The sequence below is a fragment of the Bombyx mori genome, chromosome 19 (genome assembly GCF_030269925.1).
Source record: "Bombyx mori chromosome 19, ASM3026992v2".
Taxonomy (NCBI): Eukaryota; Metazoa; Arthropoda; class Insecta; order Lepidoptera; family Bombycidae; genus Bombyx; species Bombyx mori.
This window is the reverse complement of record NC_085125.1, coordinates 4,323,984-4,337,449: the sequence shown is the minus strand read 5'-3', so window position 1 is coordinate 4,337,449 and position 13,466 is coordinate 4,323,984. Positions and strand designations below refer to the sequence as shown.

At 35.5% G+C, this 13,466-nt stretch overlaps 1 protein-coding gene across 2 annotated transcripts in view; it reads left to right on the top strand.

Annotated features, from left to right (window-relative positions):
- LOC692988 (aldehyde dehydrogenase) overlaps positions 1–13,466 on the top strand; it is a 423,296-nt gene that overhangs the window by 266,819 nt on the left and 143,011 nt on the right. The window lies entirely within an intron of this gene.

Below are 13,466 nucleotides of genomic sequence, written 5' to 3'. Positions count from 1 at the left end.
ACACACCGTTATCACACATTTTAATTTGAAGAACCATTAAATTAACAAAATAAAACAGTACACACAACTTCGCGTTCCCGCCAAAGAGTCCTTAATTTTTCTTTTGTTTTGAAGCTATAGACAAGTTTTATTGTTTAATTTGAAACTGAATTCACGGATCACTGACATGTTGCCTCTAAATTGGAAAATACAACTCTTTTTAAAAATTATGTTCGTGTATAGTGTAGATGTAGATTTATTTTGAGCTGTTGATTTACACCATCACAAAAATTTTCAATGTTCATCACTACATAGTATAAAACAAAGTCGCTTTCTCTGTCCCTATATCTGTCTGTCCCTATGTATGCTTAAATCTTTAAAACTACGCAACGGATTTTGATGCGGTTTTTCTTAACAGATAGAGTGATTGAAGAGGGAAGTTTATATGTATAATAACATCCATTAAATTGTGGAGAAATCAATAATAAATTACAGTTTCCGAAGCTAAGCGAGGGCGGATCGCTAGTAATAAGATAAAAAGCGATAAAAAAAAATTGTAATCACAATTGCCAGTGGTATGCAGACCTCCCATTGATGCAGTCACGTTCCTTCCGCGTTCCTTCCTTCTATGAGTCATCGACAATTAACCCTGAAATATCCAAGACCAATAAAAAATGGCAATTTGACATTTTAAATTCGATAGCTATATTTTAACACCGTAATTATTTCACAAAAGACATATTCTTATTTAATTTCGTTTTTAGTGAGTATTAACGGTGACATTATCTTTTGCGTGGTAACTCTTTATTAACAGCATACATTAATTATTGGTAAAGAAATGAAATTGATTGATTTACTTATTTTGTTTTGTAAATTTAAACAAACGTATGCAAACATATAAAAACCTTATCCTTGTTTAAAGTTTTTTTTTTTAAATCTAGTCTAATAATAATTATTAGTAGATTAGTACAGTCTTATATCTCAGTTTCAAAAAGTAATAATAGAAAAAAGTATTTTCTTACGAGAAAATCATGAGGTAATTTAAAGTTAGAAAGATAAAGAACTCCAGGCAGTTTTATTGTTTTTTTTTTTTAAATACGCTTTTATTAGCTTCAGATGTATGTATGTTTGTAACGGAATTTTTGAACATGATTTTGACCCCCTTCAAAACGTCGGATTAACTCGAAATTTGGTATACTTATTAAGAACCGATGAAAATTCAACATTTAAAAAAATTGAAATTGAAAAAATTTTAATTCAACTAAAAATTGAAAAATAATAGTTTAAAAAAACTAACAAAATACGCTTTTATAGACAATCCAACTAAAAAATAGAAAATAAATTTTAGTAAATTTGAATTTAAAATAGTGTAAGAAAAAATGATTTTATTGTAAAAAAAAGCGTGGGGTGAAAAAAAAGTAAAAAGGAACAGCTACCTTTGAATACTAAAGATTACGAACGTGGGCAAAACCTAAAATTATGAGGCAATTCAGTCTGCGTTAAAATTTGTGACCGTCTCTATTGATGTCGGTGAAGTGGTGTAACATGTTGTAAGTTCAAATCGTCCCTCCTAATTCTGCCGCGAATCAGTCTTGCGTTCTCGTTTGAAGGTTGAAATAGCCATTTTAGAATATAATTAAGACTTGGACAGCGTGTCTCAAAGTGGGGACGGCATTGACTTTGTGACATAAGCTCGGATAACCGCTTCACATCAGTTGGACCGTGACCTCGTTAACCCATCTAAACATTAATATAAAACAAAGACAAGTTTTCTTCAGCTCTATCATTAGGAACCGGCTTAGAGACCCCGGTAACCATACTCGTTAAACTCGGCAAGGGGTTCGTCGTGCAGCCTTACCCTTGCATCAGCCTGCTGAGTTTCTCGCCGGATCTTCTCAGCGGGTCGCGATTCCTATCCGGCAGTAGATTCATCCGCGAAGCAGCTGCTCTTGAGTTGTTAGGTCTCTTTCGGAGACGCTCGGGCGGCTGTTAGCTAATCCCACCCCTCCTGACTAAGCCTTTGCTCGCCCACCTGTCCTGGTGAAACTGGAAAGTGCCACCAGTAATCCTTCAATCATAAAAATAAACATACTTTTCTAAAAAAGTCAGCTTAAATTGACTTCTTAGTGAGTGGGCCTTTCCGCCTCATACAAGACGATGAACTATGTGCTATGTACTATGATTTATTTAAAACACTTCCCTGGGTTATGTATTATATTAAATTACTTGTAAAGTTGTTTTCATTCGCGAAGAGCCTTGTCGCACCTACAGCGATATGCCAGAGCAATCTATTCTTTAAGCACAATCATTTGCTAGTTAGAGAGGTACTTTCGTGCGTATGTAATAAGAATCATTTTTCAAAAGCTACCAAGGGTACGTATGAGTTTAGAAGCGACGCCGTGTTCGTGGCACTTCTCACACGACTGCCCAAAAATATGTGTAATATTTTAGGGTTCGTGTATGTACATATGTGAGTTTCTTTATTGCACCATAATCTTCAAAAGCCTGAGCACATTCGGATGTGTGGAGTGTCGTTACTTTACATAGCCCGGAGTGACTCTAATTTACTTTTTGATACGAATTTTGTCATGGCTATCACTTTTTTAATAGTATATTCATTAACAAAGCTACTATGCCGGGACATGCATAACGTATCAAAACGTTAGCATAATTGTTGATGGGAATTAAGGTATTCTAGATTTTTTGTTTAGTCACTAATAATCACGTCCACGTTATTGAAATATAGTCTTATAATGTACATATAGTTGCTAATATTATATTATTTTAGTAAAATAAAAGTATCATTGCTTAGGCTGCATAGTATGTGATTCTAGTGCTTGCTCTTCTCTGGATTTAAAAAAAAAAAAAAATAGACCCTGAATAGTTAAACTTTTGCTTTTTTTTATGCTAAACTCACGGGTGTCATTCAAACATCCGACTTTTTTTATACGCAAATTCACTGAATTCACAACATTGTAATTGAGTGTTTAAAGTCTATGTTATATTGTAGTTTTTTTTTCAATGCTTTACTGTTAGTTAATATTTCATGTGGACCATTATTGAATGTTTTGTTTTAAGTAATAATATAGTTAATGTTAATTAAATTTCTTTGAGCAAATTTAATAAGCTGATTGTTATGTACATGAAAAATATAATTATTTATTTGAATATCGAACGCTTCGCACTTTTATGGTTATAAAAAAAATTCAATTTCATTATATATAATATGTTGTCTTTATCACTTTCTTTTTAAAAGTACTAGTCGTTTAACACCTCACGATTTGAAATACATAGTATCGTATATATACTCTTATATACATCGACGTTTGAAAGGCAAACGTGACTAAGCGACAATAACTGCTTTATACATAAATGATAGGCAATAACCATATTCGATGCCCAAAAAATATATATTTCTAGGTCTATTAAAATCATTTCAATCCTACAGCTAGATTTGTTAAAATATATTTTGTTTTCAGGTATTTCAATTTTAAGTTAGTCTACTGTAAAGTTCACGCATTGTCGCTTAGTCACGTTTGCCTTTCAAGCGTCGATATGTATACACGATAAATCGTATCGTACAGTGCGATACGATTTATTAATTGCCAATTTCTTAAAGTATTGTATACCGTATACATATTAATTGAATTTGATAAAATAAAACGGAAACCAATAAAAACATTATTTATGTCTAAATATTATTAATAGGATAATGTGATTTCCGGTTTCCGACTTCCAAAAAAATATTGTAATATATTTAAATAGAAATAAAATAAAAAAAACCTATTGAGATATTGTTGTCATGGATGTTATATAATAAAAATGTAATTTTAAAAATTTATACATGGAACTTAATGGAAAATATATTTATTTGTTGTATAAATGAATTTGTTTTATTCCTTTTTTCTGACCAGACGTGGATATTCGGTGGATTTATTTGATGCCGGGATCCATAACACTGGCCGACATCATTTTCCTTGTTCAAGTTCTGATTATTTTTTTCCACTAATTTGGTAGCGCTGATCACGAAATTATACCTCATTTTATCGTATCACATCAGGTTTTAAAAAAAATTAAGACATGGCTAATTTAAATTTTTTGATTAAAATAAATTAAATTTTAGATTTTGGCGCTCTTTTCTCGAATCGTGCGACCTCTCGTGAGGAAATATATTAGTTGCAACAATGACACACCCATTCGAAACAGGTTACATGCAAATAAACCTCTACAGTTACTTTGTTTATAACCTTTTTACTGAAGTTAGTGTGTTTATTTAAAAAAAAATCTTACGTTTTACTTACATATATATATTTTTTTACTTATATACAAAATTTCCATGCTTCTTGTGCGAGTGGGACAGTAGAACACGAGACAAGCACTACGTTCAAAAATAATGGAATCTTCGTAAAAATCTCAAAGTAGGAACAAAAAACGTAATACGAAAAAATTTAATTAGTCCTGAAAAATTTTACTACCCCCGCTTCATATCAAACTCGGTATGATGAAAGAGTTCGTTAAAGCATTGGATAAAAACAATGCTAGTTTTGAATACCTGTGTAAAAAAATTCCAAGATTATCTGATGCAAAAATTAAAGAAGGAGTGTTCGATGGACCACAAATCAGATCTTTGATGGCTGATGAAAAATTTGATGCCACAATGAATAACACTGAATCAGATGCTTGGCTGGCGTTCAAAGATGTTGTCAACAATTTTCTAGGAAATAATAAACATCCCGACTATAAAAATAAGGTTGCAAACTTATTGGATAAGTATCAAAAATTGGGGTGTAATATGAGCATAAAACTCCACTTTCTAGATTCACATGTGGACTTTTTTCCTGATAATCTTGGTGATTACAGTGATGAGCAGGGAGAAAGGTTTCATCAGGACATAAAAACTATGGAGACAAGGTACCAAGGTCGATGGAATGTGAATATCATGGCTGATTACTACTGGTCACTGACACGTGATATTACTGAAGATACTCACAAAAAAACTACACCCAGACGTAATTTTGTCGCGAAACATAAAATATGTCACTCTAAATAGTCCTGCAGCATTGTTTAGACTCAATGTTTTCTTTGTAAATGTTCAAATATATGTTTTTGTAGTATGATTATTGATTTTTTGGTTAAATTTTGAAAAAAAATGCTTTTTCCTTCTTTTAAAAAATTCTGATGTGATAGGGCAAATATGTAGGTGTTTTGTGTTTAAAATAGTATAAATTGGTAATATTTGTGGCTCAAATACAAACAACTTTCAAAAAAATTTCATTTGTCGACCGGTGTAATTCACCTGATCATCAGAGGAGTGCTTACCCGATGTGTGAGTCGAACACACGACTCCCGACCCAGTAGTCATGAGCGCTAACTTAAAAGTACATGTTTAAGACTACAAGTCCGACTGGCGGGGCTTTTGTGAGTTTTTGTGAGTTCGTTGTTCCGGGCTGTTGGCGAAGATGATATAATAGAAATAATGTTTACACTGATTTGGTATGAGGTTTTAATATAAAAAGCGACACAATAACTAAAATAAAATACAAAATGAGTTGAGAATCGTACAGTTAAACGAAGACTCGCAATATTTTACTGGTCGTCGTCGCGCGCGCTGAGGGCGTGTGTTTTCGCGCTCAGAGAGCTCTGTCTCAGCGGGCGGTAAGGCGGCGGCGGGGGCGGTATCGCACGTTCGGAAATTTCGTTCCGTTATACATGTTATTATCCGCAACACGCTTCGTCAGATTATAGAAACAGAGTTATCAGCCAACATGCTTCGTCAAATAGTACAAAACTTACTTTCAGCTACAATCGTCGTCATAATAAGCTACAAGCGCTAACTACTGCACAACCAAATCAGTTGTCTTCGTCCTGAACATCTGCCGTTAGCCCGTCAGAAAACCCATTGTCACAAAAAAATATAATTTGCATAATCACTGGTGGTAGGACCTTTTGGGAGTACCACTTGGGGTAGGTTGGGAGTACCACCCAGCCTATTTCCGCCGTGAAGCAGTAATGCGTTTCGGTTCGAAGGGTGGGGTAGCCGTTGTAACTATACTGAGACCTTAGAACTTATATCTCGAGGTGGATGGCGCATTTACGTTGTAGATGTCTATGGGCTTCAGTAACCACTTAACACCAGGTGGGCTGTGAGCTCGTTCATCCATATAAGCAATAAAAAAATAAAATAAAAAAAACATTACAAATGAAAACACGAGCTCACGATTTGATCTTGATTCGTTTATTCGTTGCATGAAATAATTTCATTAATTTCAATAATTTCAATATATTATGTATTACTAAAATAAACAGGGGCACCCCTGGCATTGTTGTTTGATGTCCATGAGCATCGGTAGCCACTCACACAGGTGAGATATATGCTCGTTTACTTATAATGGCAATAAAACAGTCGAAAAGCTCATGGCTAAAGGATAAGATGCTCACTAGCTACTGTGCTGCTGTTCAGATAGGCAGGTACTAATGTTTCTAATGAAATGCATACTTTTTTTCCTTACCTATTCCTCGGTAGCCTTAACAACCGATGCAAATGAAAGAATTCGATTCTAGCCTTAAACCCTAGCTGAGGGTAATAGGAAAGAAAGAAAAAGAAGTCTTAACAAGAACAGTGCTTCGCAGAATCTAATACCGGATCGGAATCGCGACCCGCTGAGACGATCCGGCGAGAAACTCGGTGTGTTCTATTTTATCGAAACACGCGCTTGCTTCCGTTAAAAAGATAATTAATCAAAAACCATTAATGAATAGTGTTGTTCCATTCTATTATATTGTGTTCTCAATTATGAGAATCGTTGGAAAGTTTTCATGGTCATTATATTCGAACACCGAAGCATGGAATTTTCATTACAATTCAATTATGTCAAGGCTATATTGAAAACAACAAATTAGTAAGAGGATACCGGATCCAGATTTAATAACGTCGAAGGAAATTAACGTAATAGGAAAATATTGCCTTTAAATGGAAGGTTTCAGGGGTATTTTCATTTCGGGGGCTAAATTCATTTAACATTTTCCGAGCAGATGAAAATAAAGCTGAGCTGAGGATACATTTGTTGTATCTATATATTAATACGTGAAGCAAAAACTTTGTATCCCTTTTTACGAAAATTGCGCGGACGGAGGAGTATGAAATTTTTCACACTTATAGAGAATATAGAGAAAAAGTGCACAATGCTATTTTTTTTTTTTAAATAATGCATGAAATATACATTAAATCAATAAAGAAAACATTACACACACTACATACCATGTATTTGACGCACACACGAATGCATACTATTTATTGTCAAACTTTTGTTCTTGACGTCTGTGGTCTAATTGAGAATAAATTAAATATTGTTTGTCTTTATTAATATTTTTTATAGTGTAGCCTTGGCGAAATTTGTGATTATAGAAGTATAAAATACAATCATAATAGTGTACAAACTTACAATTCTAATTAATTATAGTCGAATTTCGACTACTGCGGGACCTCTAGTTTAATTTAAAGGCGGGATAATTGTTATATTGGGATACTTCATATTCTTTCTCAATATGAATGCAAGTATTGTAGTCATACATATGAGCTACATCAACCACTTAACATCAGATAAAATAAAATAAAATAAAATATAAAATAAAAGTAATTAAATTAAAATAAAATCTGTCGCGGATCATCTCCCAATTAAATTAATCATAAGCAATGAATGAAATGTATTCAAATCTTAGCTGTATATTTTTTTTATTTTTGATGTTAATGCACTGTCGATTGCACCTATAATTGAGGTGACATCTGCCATGAACTTTTGTCAATTTGTCAATGTTTTGTATTGATGATCACTTTGTTGGTGCAACTTAATAAATAAATAATAAATAATAATAATAATAAATAATCAGATAAAATCGTTCTTCCTAAACAATAATAACAAAATGATGACTATGAATTTTTTGTTTGCATTACATACACAAACTTCAGAATTGCAACGTCAAGACGAAATCCATGTCGCGTCGTGCGAGCCGTAACAAGATAGCCTGGCTAATATACAAGACCTGTGCATGTCTTCACCAACAATGAACTTCGTCGCAAATTTCCGATAGAGAAACAGGGAGAGAGATCAACGTAAACTAGACGGGCATCGCAGAGCCATGTTTGCTCATTCGTATCACAGAACACAACGTTGCACAATTTGAAGTCTAATACAATATTCAAAACCATATTTTTAGTCTATATTATAATATTATCAAGAAGAAAGATTTGATTGTTTGTTTGTATTAAAAAGGCTCTAAAACTACTGAACCGATTTGGAAAATTCTTTCACTGTTTCGAAGCTACACTATTCCCAAGTGACATAGGCTATAATCTTTTTTGAAAAAATTAGGGATCCTACCTTAAACTTCAATAATGTAACCCAAGGTGTAAAAAAAATACCTAAAATATTCTTTAAATCGCGTGCGCGGCGAAAAGTATTAACGATAGAATAAAATAATGTGCTACGACTTTGTAGAACACATTATTTACAGAAAGTGTCGCGACAGCATATGTCTAACTATTATAGTTATGCCGCAATAAGTGTTCTTTTATTTAAAAAAATAAAACAACGTCAAATATCGTTGAAATTTTGTTAAAGGCCCGAGTGGAGCCGGAGCGGTCCGCTAGTATATTATATTTGAGCATGCTTTTATTATCTTGTTATGTTTGTATATGACTTCCGTATATGTCGATCTCGTGCCCATACTCTATGTCGCGAAGGCAGAGACCCGTGTTCAGTAACATAATGAAAGGTAGCCAATATTATATCACAGTGGGAGGTTTACGCAAGAGCAGTGCTACGCTGTTTTTTTTTTTAGAAATGATCAGTACGCCTCTTATAGGCTGCAAGTCCTAAGTCATCTTTTAAAATACGCGACATGGTTCTAGGTGCTATCTTCAACTCCCGAGGTAAAATCTTTTGCTTTCGGCCAGGATTTCTTCGAATTCTTTCCCTTACTGCTTTGACCACCTTTTTCGTACGAACACTACGTGGAAGGCCAGATCTTTTTCTGTCACAAACAGAGGAGGTCTCATTGCACCTATTAATAGCCCGATACACAAACATTTTACTAATACCAAGCGTATGGAGAGTTTTAAAAATTGCATTTGGCTCCATACCTACTTTGTGTAATGCAATCACAGCGATTCGGTTCTCTATATCACCCCACTCCATTTTAATATCGCAAAATATTGTACAATGTATTGGCGCCAAAATGAGAAAACTCAATGAGCAATCATATAAAAATGACAGATTCCAAATTCAAATGTAATATTTTGTTTATTTTTAATTGTAACAATATTTATGGCCAGACTAAGTACAGGGCCTCATGTTCTATTTTACATATAATTTCATTTAGATTAGGGTCGACGCTCCATACCTTTTAGCTAATGTTCGAAATTACGAAGGAGCATAAAGTAAGCCTTTGTTTTATTTATGCGTGGAGTTAACAAGCCTAAATCACTATACACAGCTCGGGTTTTATGCCGGTAAATGTTTGGACTAAATTGACTTTTCGAGTGAACGCAGAAATTCAGGTACATTGTTTGATATAATACTCGTACTAATGGTAGGGCGCCTGACCGTATGGATAGACACCTATAGCATTATATTAAGTAGCGAACAAAACTCTTTAGACTATACCTGTGTACCTATTTGATTAGATCCTCATGCGTGCTCTGCGGTGGCTAGAGAGACTGTATAATTTACCGTAAATAAGAACCACTACCCTACCTATTTCTCCTGTAAATCAGTAATAGCTTTCGGTTTAAATGTTTTTATTATATGATTGAAGAAGTACTAGTGGCCTGGAGGCCTTTCCAGTTTCATCAGGACAGGTGGGCGAGCAAAGGCTCAGTCAGGAGAGGTGGGATTTATTAAAAGCTACACGAGCGTCTCCAAAGGAGACCTAACAACTCAAGAGCAGTTGCTTCGCGAATGAAACTGCTACCGGATTGGATTCGCGACCCGCTGAGAATATCCGGCAAGAAACTCAGCGGGCTGGTGCATGGGTTTGGTTGCATGTCGAACTCTTTGCTCGATGCCGAGTTTGACGAGTACGGTTGCCGGGGTCCCTAATCCTGCTCCTAGCGTTAGAGCTGAAGGCGTTTAATGCAAGAGTTATTGGATCTGATGGATTCGTAAGGAAGTGTCTAGGGCGTCGACGGTGACTAGCTCCTGCGTGATCAGGATCCGGGGACTTTTCAGCGGCGGTAACTATAAGGCGATTATCATGACGTATAGCCTTATCGAAGTGATTTCAATGTTGGGGCAGCTGTTGTATTGTAAAACTCAGACCAAGTCAAAGGTTTTAAATTGTTTAGACGTGTGGACGAGCTCACAGCCCACCTGGTGTTAAGTGGTTACTGAAGCCCATAGACATCTACAACGTAAATGCGCCACAGACCTTGAGATATAAGTTCTAAGGTCTCTGTATAGTCATAACGGCTGCCCCACCCTTCAAACCGAAACGCATTACTGCTTCACGGCAGAAATAAGCGGGGTGGTGGTACCTACCCGTGCGGACTCACAAGAGGTCCTACCACCAGTAAAAAAGTTGATGGCGGTATTTACGTTGTTAATGTCTATGGGCTCGGATAACTACTATTCACTTGGCGAGCTGTGCGATCGTTCACGAAAGAAAACAAAAAAAAAAATTAAATCTGCTAACGATTAGTGATTACATATTTCTTCTCTATCTATGTGATTAGCTATATTGCAATTACATTCGAGTCGATACAAATGCGTTGTCTATTCCTGCCACAAATTAATCATTATCTTCGATTTTCATATGCATGTGTATCACAAGATGTCTACTGGTCAAATCACATAAGGCGGTATCCTTGTGCTAATTTATAATGTCTGTATAGAGAAGAGAGCGAACGGTTCAACGGGCATTGAGTGGTTGCTGTCGCCCATGAACATCAACAATGCCACGGGGACAACCAAGTCGCTGCCTACCACTGAATACTCTTCGCAAACCTCGTTTGAGGAGCCCTTCTTTAATACTAATAGCGCCCAGGAAGTATATTCTTTGTCATAAACTCAGTAAGAAAACGTGTTAACTTTAAATGCTATGATCCAATCGGTGAGAAACAAATGGCGATAAGCCGTAGTTTTCTATTTCACGAATGAAAAGCACGGATGATATTGCTCGAATCACGAACGCCCTGAATAGAATCGGAATTCAAAGAAACAAAATCGTTTTAGTAAGAACTCAATATTTACCGGTGGTAGGACCTCTTGTGAGTCAGCACGGGTAGGTACCACCACCCCGCCTATTTCTGCCGTGAAGCAGTAATGCGTTTCGGTTTCAAGGGTGGGGCAGCCGTTGTAACCATACTTGAGACCTTAGAACTTATATCTCAAGGTGGTTGGCGCATTTACGTTGTGGATGTAGGTATATGGGCTCCAGTAACCACTTAACATCAGGTGGGCTGTGAGCTCGTCCACCCATCTAAACAATAAAAAATATATAATATATTTATTATTTCATTTTAAATAAATGCTAAAATATTGTGCTGTTTTTATTATGTCATCTTAATATCTGAGGAGAACTCACAATTGTATTTTGTAACGGCTCTTCAAACAGTAATTGCTACGCGACAGAAATAATAGTAATGGCACTTATTAATTTTACGGGTGAAAAGTGTACACTAAATTAGTGTAGGTCTTTAAAAAAATTATTCACACCGTAAAGACAACAATTTTTCTCCTAAGCTTTCGGAAACTTCGATCACAATATCTAAAATACCAGTCTCCATGAAATAAAAACCGTAGACAAGTCAAATTTTAATGTATTTTGCTCAACAAGCCATTGCAATAAGCACTCAACGCTCTTGCTTTTAAGTATAGTAATCCCTAATTCTAAACTGAATACTTCATTGTTGTCTTGTAATGTTTCAGACGATCTATGACGAGGCCACTGAACTTAGCCAATGACGAAAAAGCGATTTCGGTCTGTTCTCGTCTTGCCATTTGGCTTTCATATAAATTGCTTCAATTATCTACGGTACTTTATCTTTTATGTTACAGGGTCGAAATTTACTTTTTTTGTTCTACCAATAATTCTGACCCTACTTTTCGATATTATTAGAAGGATAATACATATTTAGCTCTGTTTGCATCTTCCTAATACAAAGCTCGCATTAATGTCTTTCACATTTATAAGAAGAGTTCAGCCATAAATAATAATATACAAAACAACCTAAACATTTACTTTTTAGTGTATCGCGAAAAGCTATGTTTTGCAATCGATAGAGTTTCCACATTTTATTCTAGCTTCGTCTCTGTTGCAGACGTTACAAAGTCTTCATTCCGACATCCGTCTTCGATAATGGAAGTAAAATACCTTCCATTACAAATTCGTTCATGAATCGTTCTTCTTTTCAACAACTAGTATCCGTTGATTTCTTTTTGCACTTTACAGGCTTTGAGGCATCGGACTCGACAAATTAGATGAATTTAAAACTTTTCCCCGCAAGTTTCTGCGTTTCGTAGCTCTGTACATTTCTTGTGATGTTGAGTTCATGTTTGAAAGTAATTTGTCGTTTAAAAATACGCCTACCTTGAAGCTTTGATTTTGCGTAATTATTACAACGGCAAAACTTGTTACTATGAAAAATTATTTTGAATTTTATCGGTGATAACAGGCTTGGTACCTATACTGACATTAATTCTTTAATCACCGGTCATCGTCCTCGTCGAACGCGTCGATTACTATGAAGAGTTTGAAGAGCCAACCCATAGACACAGTCCACTTAGTTTTTCGCCGGATCTTCCCAATGGCCGCGTTTCCGATCCGGTAGTAAATTCTATGAAGCACTGCTCTTGCTAGGGCCAGTGTTAGCAACACTCCCAGTTTGAGCCCCGTGAGCTCACCTACTCGCACGGTTACGTTGACATAGTCTCTTAAGGCTATCAACATAGGTAGGAAAAAAAAATAATGGAATAGCCCCTTAGACAAGCAGCGAATGGGTAGGAAAAAAAAAATATTAATAGGTAACTACCGCAGACACCATTCTCCTAATATATTTGGCAGTAATCGACGAACAACTTCTTTGAGTATACAAAATGTCGTTGCCATTAGCTCTTAAAAGTCCCGTTTTCACATATAGAGATCCCCAATTCTAAATTGAACACTTCATTGTTACCGGCAACCACTTGACACAAATATGAGCGGCACCCCACCTTCGTACATATATCTGTTAAAGTTTCAAACGCATTGAAACAAATAAATGTTTTGTCGCAAAAATAAGTAAGGCGGTGGTTAAAAAGTCAAGTACGGACATACAGCTCATAGATACACTTTTCTTGTGACTTAAAACCGCACAACAGATAACTCAAATCTTAGACAACAAATCTTAGTGCGCTAACTTCTAAAGTTGCTCCGATAAATCAGAAAAGGCCATAATCCAAAAGAACCGTCGTAACTTCACTCGTAAATCTATGTCATCTTATTGCGCAAAC